At 31.4% G+C, this 10,376-nt stretch overlaps 1 protein-coding gene across 2 annotated transcripts in view; it reads right to left on the bottom strand.

Moving 5' to 3' along the window:
* The window catches only part of LOC116852472 (tyrosine--tRNA ligase, cytoplasmic), an 82,971-nt gene extending 77,405 nt beyond the window's left edge, over positions 1-5,566 (bottom strand). The window contains exons 1-3 of one of the 2 annotated variants that reach the window (XM_032832903.1): positions 5,438-5,520; positions 5,285-5,355; positions 2,666-2,818 (exon numbers count right to left, since the gene is read on the bottom strand). The gene's annotated coding sequence lies outside the window, so the exon portion shown is untranslated. Of the gene's footprint in view, positions 1-2,665; positions 2,819-5,284; positions 5,356-5,437 lie in introns of both variants that reach the window. The other variant, XM_032832901.1, reaches the window with a different exon arrangement.
* Between the last annotated feature and the right edge of the window lie 4,810 nt (positions 5,567-10,376).

The following is a 10,376-nucleotide window of genomic DNA, read 5'->3' as shown; positions in this document are numbered from 1 at the left end:
ATATATATATATATATATATATATATATATATATATATATATATATATTATATTATATTATATTTAAATATAATTATATATGCCCACATAGTAAAAATTGGTTCTAAGTATGTCCAGTAGATGTATCACGAGGGATTTAATGATATCCAGAACTCGTTCGTAAAAATATATATAATATATAGTATATTATATATATATATATATATATATATATATATATATAATATAACCAAAATATATATAATACATATGCCGAGGACATCTGTATGTCTGCTTTTTAAATGTCCATAAGAAGTAATAATTGAATATTAGCAGGATGTGCGTAGATAATAATATTTGCTCCTACCAATATCCTGAAGATGTCCTTGCATATTAAAATTGATTTTAGCCCAAGTAGCAGACAACAGTGATAATGACGTGAATTTTACGTCGTTTATCCTTCAAATTAATCAAACAATAACGTTTTTTTGACGATCATAAGTTACAGGCCAATGACGTAATTTTTTTATATAAAATAACTCAACAATGACATATGACACTGGTTAAAAAAAATATCTTGCAGAAACGATTGCAACTAGTAAGTTTATGTTGATTTGAAATGAAATTTAGCTCTTTTATTAGATTTCTTACTATTTTCGCACCTGGAAATTTATTCAGAACTGGTCGGCCGCGAAATCGAGACCTCACACACCTTCAGGTTCCTAGTCTACCACCTTAGCTACTGCACTATTTCTTCAACTGATACTAAGTGTATTTTATCCCCATGTGCAGCCGAAGCACTAATTATAATTATAATATTATTTAGTACAGCCACAAAAATAAACTATTTATAGTTCTAATTATTCCATATAAAAGAGAAGTTAGAAATACAAGCATAAAATATTTAAGTAAAATATATTTACCTAGATGTTGATATTACAATTTAAAAAATATTTATAGAAATATTTTTGAAACGTTAAACGTAATGGGATAATTTCTTTTTTTTCATTCAAAAGACGTTTTTTTAACGTTTTTTAATGTTTTGAAAAATGTTTTGATTTTTAATATGTAATAAACGTTTATTTTAACGTTCAGAAAATATTTTTTAAATGTTAAACGTTAACATTTAAAAAAAATATTCTTTAGATGTTAAAATAAAAGTTTATTAAATATTAAAAAACAAAACATTTTTCCAAACGTTAAAAAACATTATTTTAATTTAAAAAAATAACTGACCCCATTATTTTTAACGTTTTAAAAATATCTTTTCAAATGTTTTTCTTTTTAAATATTGTTTGCCTATTGAGTAACAAAATGAATTTCGTCTATAACATGGTAAATTAAACGTTATCATAACGTCATTTTTCAAAGTCATTTTGACGTCTTAAAACATGACGTCTTAAATACACGTCCTTAAAGGACAAATGACGTTACTAATCAATAGTGGTAACATATTGGGTGTTTCCGATAATACCTCTCCGAGTCATTTCCCTAAAGCAGAAATAAGTTACAGACATCACCATCTACTACTATTATGTGATTCATGACAACCCAAAACTACTTAATGCTGTCTCACGACTACAAGCAGTGGGTTAGGCAGAACAATACCGTGATAAATACACGAGATAATTTTGTAAAATTGTATTATTGATTATAAAATCATCTGGTGTTTTCTAATAAAATTTATTTATTCTTTATTTATTTAGTATTCATTACAACTAAACATTTTTAGATAAAAAATGGATGTACTAGAAATGTGGGAAATATTTTTTGATTACCCATCTGATGAAGATGATGAGGATAACTTCTAACCTCCACGGGAACATCATATAAAGATCCCACATTTTTTTTGAAAACATTGTTGTAGCATATTCATTGACAGGTAAAAGAATTTGAAATTTTGCTGTACTATAATAATTTATTGTTTTAAGTTTATACAAATGTTCTTGTATTATATGTTTTGATTACAATAAACTATATTAACATTATTAAAATAGATTTTAAATCAATCTTGTTTTGTCATCAATATACCCTAATGGCATAATTTATTATGAACTTGCACATGCACGAGTCATGTAAAAACAATACTTGCAAATAGGTTAACAGTGACTTTTTATGACAGTGACTTTGGGTTGTCATGAATCACATAATAGTAGTAGATGGTGATGTCTATAACTTATTTCTGCTCTAGGAAAATGACTCGGAAAGATATTATCGGAAACACCCATTGACGTCAAAATAACGCTTGCTGTCTGGGGACGTTCCTTATACGTTCCTTGGATAAAGTTTGTTGATAATTGTCTTTCTTCTTATAAACATAATTTCTTACTTTACATGTAAATAATGTTAATATATATGTAAATTGTCTGTGTTAGATATGTGTTAATAAAGGAAATCACTACATTTTATCAATAATGATTAACGTTGTTTCGAGTTAAAATAGAACATTCTGCAGATGTCATGAGGATATATGATATAATTTGTGGCAAAGAAATATGTTCTCTGGTAATCCTATGAATTACGTTTCAGTTTGGGACCATTCTGATCAAATTAGGATATCCTACGAATCTATTGCTATGTGGGTGATCATATGGAATTTTTATGATCATATATGGAATTTTTTCCCGGCTATCTATTGCATCTTCGCCTTACTAAATGTATGAGTCTACTATATACTAAAACTCACACGGAACAAAAACGTCCAATGAACGTCCAGTGGACACCCATAATGGAGATTCAAAACTTCCAATGGACGTAACGTCTATAAGACCTCCATTAAACATCCACATGTCCGCTTCTTAAACCTCCATTGGACATCCATCTATCTTGCATGGGGTTTCTGTGAACGTAAAATGGAGCTCGTAATGGACATTTCCTGGAGCGTTCCTATGATCTTATATGGATGAATTTTGAAAATTGTATTTAGTAAACGCTAGATATTCCTGGAATATTCACAGAATGTTCCATAAATCCAAAATTAACATCCCAAGGATGTCCCAAAACATTCCGGAATATTCACAGAATGTTCAAGGAAGATCCAAATAAGCGCTAAATGTTCCACTTTTTCAGAAATATTGGCGAATGGTTGAAATAAAAAAACAGCGTTTGCTGACTTTACTTGAAATTTAAGATTATTTAATTCCAAATGTTATATCACACTTAAAAATTTTCACTGACACTTCGGACACTTCGGAATTCGAACTTGGAGCTGAGGACTTTTACATTATGAGCCTATTGCTTTAGACACTACACATTCTACTTCTTCGATCAATATAAATTTTTGTGTATTTTGTGTATATATGTTGCAATTAACGCAGTAATATAATTTTTTTATAATATAATTAATTTTAATAAAAATTATATTTTTCGTACTTTTATTATTAATTTAAACCTTAACTAGTGAAGTGAGGTCTACGAAACACCGCACACCCCATTTCAGTCTTAAAATATTTATAATAAATTTTTTTATTGCTGTTATTAAATAGACAAAGTTATAAGAGATCATAAAATTCGAATGATAAAAGAGCACAATTAAAAAGAGATAAAAAATCCATATAAAATATACCATATAATCTTATCATATAAAATTTAATTTAATTAATTAAATTTATATATAAATATATAAATCAACGCTTATTATAAGGAATATCTGTCTAATGTAACCATATACTATATAATAAATGAAATTAGCTAATAACAGTAATTTCTCATGAATTCTTAAAATATCTCAAGTAATGATTTCTAAAATATTCATTATAATAAATTTCTAAGAGATACTTTAGAATTAAACTTTTGTATTGTTAGGAATAGCCCAAGTAAAACATAATAGTCAAAATTATATTAATTTAATTTCTTTTTGGCTAATAATTGACAAATTTATTCAATGTTTGGTCAAAATGACGTCAAATTGATATCATTTTGATTCTTATGTTTTACTTGGAAAGCTATAATGCAATAGAGATTGTACTAAAATTCAATAAAAAATTAAACGTGAAAATCTATTGCATATCCATAATAGATGTACAATGGACGTCCACGATGGATTTTATATGGATATCGATCATCGATGAATTATAGACGTCCATTAGAGATCCATTTATCGTCCACCGAGATGGAGATGGATATCTGGTGGAGCTATGGATGGTCTATGGACATCCAATGGATGTTTTGTTCTGTGTAGGAATGGATACTGAAAAGATAGATAAAATCCCTACGCAAGGTAGGACGTATGAATAGTATGCAAAAACAACACACATACGCAAGGGAAAATGTTTTACTAAATCTTTGCCTTACTAAGTCTATGAGTCTACTTTATACTAAAATGGATACTGAAAAAACAAGCAAGACCCCTATGCAAGGTAGGACGTATGAATGGCATGCAAAAACAACATATGTTTAACACTATGCGAGATGCATTTTTCTTTTTTTTTTAATGTTACTTTTTATTAAATCGGAGAGGTTTCGCCACCCCCTTAACCGGGGGCTTCGCCCCCTGAACCCTCAGTTCATATATAAATGTTTCAATAATACTTTTTTACTTATGCATGTCTAGTATATTTCTAATTCGCGCACTGTTTCTATGTGGCACGAAGTACGCACTGATGCCGCGAGGCATATACACTGGTATTTATTGAGTCCTTTGAGTGTAAACAAGTGTAGATGAACGCGCCTGGAGATGATACGCTTATAAACTATTCTACACCGAAAAAGGACTCAATTAATGAATATCAATGTACATGTCGCTATATATCGTCGATGTGATAGATTTCCTAACCTAACGCGTCAACTTTGTTGGCTAATATCTCTCTACTCTTCATCGAAATCGGAGGTGAGGAAGCTAAACTGAATAATTACCGCAAAAACAGCATACACTTAACATACCATGCGAGATGCATTTTTATATTTTGTTTATGTTATTTTTATCAAAGCGGGAGGAAGGCCTTCAGCCCTTCGTACTCTCCCTGATCTCTGGACCTCTATGGGCGGTATTCATAGTCGAATCTTATTTTAAGACCGTCTTAAGTAATGTCTTAAGATGCAAATACGGCTCTGTGATTGGTTCATGACATCTTAAGACAGTACTTAAGATGATCTTAAATATAAGATTGACTATGAATACTATGAAGACTATGAATACCGGCCTATGAGTCCATGGATCTCATATATGTCGCTGTTATCGTCGGTATGACAGTTTTCCTAACCTTAAAAGAGATCAACTTTATCGATTAATACCTCGCTTCACCGTGAAGAGCAACGATTTTGGTTTACAGATTCGGTTTCTACGCGTCAAAATACACTATCTTACCAAATTTTAACAAAATCGATGAGGTTGGGCCTTTCCTTCACAATTATCCGTATTTTATAATTCTGATATGACTGCGTCATGATCAATATAGAAAACACAAATGTAAAAATTAAATGCAAATAATTCCTTTGATAACAAAATCTCATTTCTTACCGAACACGTTCACAACTTAAATTACACCACTAACAATTGTAAAAAACGCGCACGATTATTAAGTGCAAACGGCCACAATGACAGAAAGAAGCCTAGAAGTGGCCACGCCGGCCTTTTAGCCGACATCGATTTAACGCCATCTGCATCCATTTCACGTTGGAACCATAGGCCGGTATTCATAGTCGAATCTTAAGCCGGTATTCATAGTCCGATCTTATATTTAAGATCATCTTAAGTACTGTCTTAAGATGTCGTGAACCAATCACAGAGCCGTATTCGCACCTTAAGACATTACTTAAGACGGTCTTGAAATAAGATTCGACTATGAATACCGGCCTTATTTCAAACCGTCTTAAGTAATGTTTTAAGATACGAATACAGCTCTGTGATTGGTTCATGACATCTTAAGACAGTATTTAATATGATCTTAAATATAAGATTGGGTTATCCCAGACAGCACAAAGGCCGGTATTCATAGGCCGGTATTCATAGTGAGATCTTATATTTAAGATCAACTTAAGTACTGTCTTAAGATGTCATGAACCAATCACAGAGCCGTATTCACATCTTAAGACATTACTTAAGACGATCTTGAAATAAGATTCGACTATGAATACCGGCTATAGGCTGGTATTCATAGTCCGATCTTATATTTAAGATCATCTTAAGTACTGTCTTAAGATGTCAGGAACCAATCACAGAGCCGTATTCGCATCTTAAGACATTACTTAAGACGGTCTTGAAATAAGATTCGACTATGAATACCGGCCATAGTCCGCTCTTATATTTAATAGCATATTCGACTGGCTCTAGGTTAACCCACTCAGGGCGCCGTTCCACGGAACGGAAATTTTCAGCGGAACAGAACGTGCGGAGTTAGCACCACCAATCATAGCCGTTCCGCTTATCTTTCGGCGCTTTTTTTATTTTCCTTGTGTCCCATGAAGCGGAATACGCGGAAGCGAATCACGCGGAATTATACCAAAAATAGACTTTTTAATATTATTTCTTGTTTTTAATAGTTTTAATAATATTTTATACAAATGATATAATATATGATAAATTAGTAAAGAGTAAAATTAGTTTCTCAGTAAAATACTTTTTACAAAAATATGCAACTATTTTACAATTGGCTAAAACATAATTCCGCTGCCACGTTTACCGCTTCATGGGACAGAAGAAAAAGTACATCAGCGGAATTACGGTGATACATTATGTAGTATAATAAAGTGAGATCTGTTGTGATTAATTTTGGAGAATATATTGTGTGATTTTTGTCGACTGTGGCAATAACCGCATTTTATTTTCTATAAACATATTCACATATTATACATAATTGTTTACTACAATTATCAAAATAATAACATCTTATTACTAATGATCCCTCCACTCATCATTTCTAAACGAAATAATAAAGAATGTCGAAAAAAATATATATACATATATAATAAATGTATAAGAAGCAAATGAGATATGTAAGATATGTTGAGGTTATCCACGACTATCTTTATCTTTTCTGCAAAATTACAGCGGTAATCCTTATAGAAATATCATACTAAGAATCATTGATAATTACTTATTTTCAGTATTAAAAATACTGGATAATAAGTAATTATCAATGATTCTTAGTATGATATTTCTATAAGGGAAGATTATAACGAAACGGCACAAAAAAGAGCAGAACGGCTGTAATTGATCGTACTGGTTCCGCGTGTTCCGTTCCGCGGAGAATTTCCGCCCCGTGGAACGTAGGCCTCTGGGTTATTCGGCCTACGTTTATTGGTACAACAAGTACTTATAAGCTTCATGATTAATTAATAGAGACTTATGATGTCAATGAGAGCGTCCCGATTGACCACGGTACGATTGGACACAACTAAACGATGAAAAGAATTTTCTAGTAAATTACTAGGTCGAACCAATCATTACAATCTGTGTCCAATCGTATCATGGTCAATCGGGTCCCACCCAATGTCAATAATTGCTCCCGGAACGATTAACCCAGGGCCAGTCGAATACGCTATAAGATCATCTTAAGTACTGTCTTAAGATGTCATGAACCAATCACAGAGCCGTATTCGCATCTTAAGATATTACTTAAGACAGTTTTGAAATAAGATCCGACTACCCAGGCAACCAGCTGACGTTGTAATGACGTTAATATAAGATCAGTTTTTGACTCGTTCGACGTTAGTTTATGACGTGATATTACCATAATGATGGCGTGAGTTTGTCTCGTCGAAAATGACGTAAGGTTAATGACGTTTATTTGCGTCATTAACCTACCCTTATAGAAATATCCAGGGTTGGGAAGTAACGCGTTACTTGTAACGACGTTGTTACTATTTCGTTACTTTTTTTTGGTAACGATTTGGTAACGCCGTTACTTTTTTGTATCAATAACAAAAAAGTAACAGCGTTACATTTTCTTTAGTAACGAGTAACGAAATTCATCGTTACTTGTATCGTTACTTTTTTATTATAGTGGCTTCTGTACACAGAACGCGGCAACGCTTGCCACGTGACGAAAGTTTGCACACGATAAACAATTAATGTGCTGCTTTGCGTAAAACCCATTCTACAATAAGCAATAAATCTTAAGTCATAATAAAATTGACCAATCATAGTCGATTATTAGAAGAATAATCCACTGTAATTGGTCAATTTTATTGCGACTTAAAACTTATTGCTTATTGTAGAAAGCCTCTAAAGCGTGGTCTACAATGAGAACTTAAGCCATAAAATTTAAGCTTTAAGCTCTAAACCGTAAGAAATTGACCAGTCACAGTCAATTATTTTTCTTATAATTGACTGTGATTGGTCAACTTCTTACGGCTTAGGACTTAAAGCTTAAATTTTATGGCTTAAGTTCTCATTGTAGACCACGCTTAAGGGGCGCCGCACACGAATTGACATAACAGTAACGTACCGTAAGAATTGACCAATCACTTTGAGTATCATCGAACCGTAAGATCGCCATTTTTGTGAATACTCGATCGTAATTGGTCCATTTTTATGGTACGTCTTACGTTACTGTTATGTCAATTTGTGTGTGGCGCTCTTAAAGCCCATTCTACATTAGTCGCAATCGCAAGATCGCAAGGAAATTGACCAATCATAATTGATTATTCTTCGATCGCAAGAAGAACAATCGAATATGATTAGTCCATTTCTTTGCGACCTTGCAATTTGCGACTAATGTAGAATGGGCTTTATGTCGTTATGCAAGAATGCTTCCCGCTTAAATATCTTATATTTTGTTTTTATATATGTATAATTTATGTACTCTCTCTTACTATTCGTTTTATAAGTCGATTTTAACTTTTTTCTTTACAAAAGTAACGGAAAATAACGATTTTCTTATCGTTACTTTTCAAGTAACGGTAACGCGTTACTTTTTAGAATCAGTAACGAGTAACGGTAACGGGAGCGGTGCACTTGGACACGGTGCATTTGGACACAGCCAATCACAGCACCGTGTGATTAAAGACATTTGTAGGGTCCCTTGGAACAGCGACTTGTGATTGGACTGTGTCCAATTGCCCCGTGTCCAACTGATATACACCCAACGGTAACGAGTTACTTTTTACTGCAAGTAACGGTAACGCGTTACTTTTAAAAAGTAACGTTCCCAACCCTGGAAATATACTAAGAATCATTAATAATTACTTATTATCCAGTATTTTTAATACTGAAAATAAGTAATTATCAATGATTCTTAGTATCATATTTCTATAAGGGTAACGTAACGTAATTAATTTGACGTCTTGTTTATGTCATAAATCACGTTGTAATACGTAAGAAAAACGTAATATAACACGTAATAAATATCTAATATAATACGTAATTAAGATGTATAAAAATTAAAAATACAGTATAAAATGTTTTGTTACAATATATTTATTAAGTAATAAAAATTTATTATTATAATATCACATCTTGACATTAAATGTATTTTAAAATAAAAGAAAACAAAATCACAAATCTTTGTAATCTATTGTAATGTTATCACTATAAAAAAAACATCAAAATGCTACTTTTAAGATAGTACGTCCGTGATTACTCTTATGAAATATCAATTTCTTTAGAATTGATATTTTACAAGAGTATTAGTCGCAGACGAATTATTTAAAAAAAAACTAACTTAAGTGAAATCATCTAAAGTTTGAAAAAAATTTTACTTAAAAATAATTTTTCAAAAGCATCCCTTATAGAAATATCATACTAAGAATCATTGATAATTACTTATTATCCAGTATTTTTAACACTGAAAATAAATAACTATCAATGATTCTTAGTATGATATTTCTATAAGGGAAGCTTATAACGTTTTTGATTTGTTAACTCCCCTTATAGAAATATCATACTAAGAAATACTGAAAAATTATTAGTGATTAAATATTACCAGTAATTCTGTAATTTTTTGTCCAATACTTAATTTCTGGTGAATACTGATAATAAAATCACTGTTAAATATTGATAGTAATCAAATACTGAGAATTATTATGCGAAGGTGAAAAATGAGAAAATTATGTTTAAAAAAATATATTTATATTCCTAATTTTCTCATGTCTCATAAACTACTAGATATCGAAGGTTGTCAACACATTCCAAACTTTCATGAATCCTCCTGCGATAATTGCGACCCCAAGCGGTATACCGCTAGTCACCATCCATGTCCTGACCGCATTAAACTGTTGCTTAACCTCCTGACGATTCGAGCGCGCACGCGGTGACTCTGATGACTCCAACGATGTTTTTACAATTCATGCTTATATAATGTATCTTTATAGTGTTCACAGTACATTATAATATACTTAACAAACATCAAATAATAGTTATATAATTTTTACTTGTTTATTGGATAATTTGTTGATAGATATTGAAACAATGCAACATTCGATATGCGATGAATATTGATGTAATGTAGTGCACCAGT

The sequence above is a fragment of the Odontomachus brunneus genome, unplaced genomic scaffold (genome assembly GCF_010583005.1).
Source record: "Odontomachus brunneus isolate Ranch 3 - 2012 unplaced genomic scaffold, Obru_v1 Obru_scaffold_227, whole genome shotgun sequence".
Taxonomy (NCBI): Eukaryota; Metazoa; Arthropoda; class Insecta; order Hymenoptera; family Formicidae; genus Odontomachus; species Odontomachus brunneus.
Note: the sequence above shows the minus strand (reverse complement) of the source record. Positions and strands in the feature narration are given on the sequence as shown.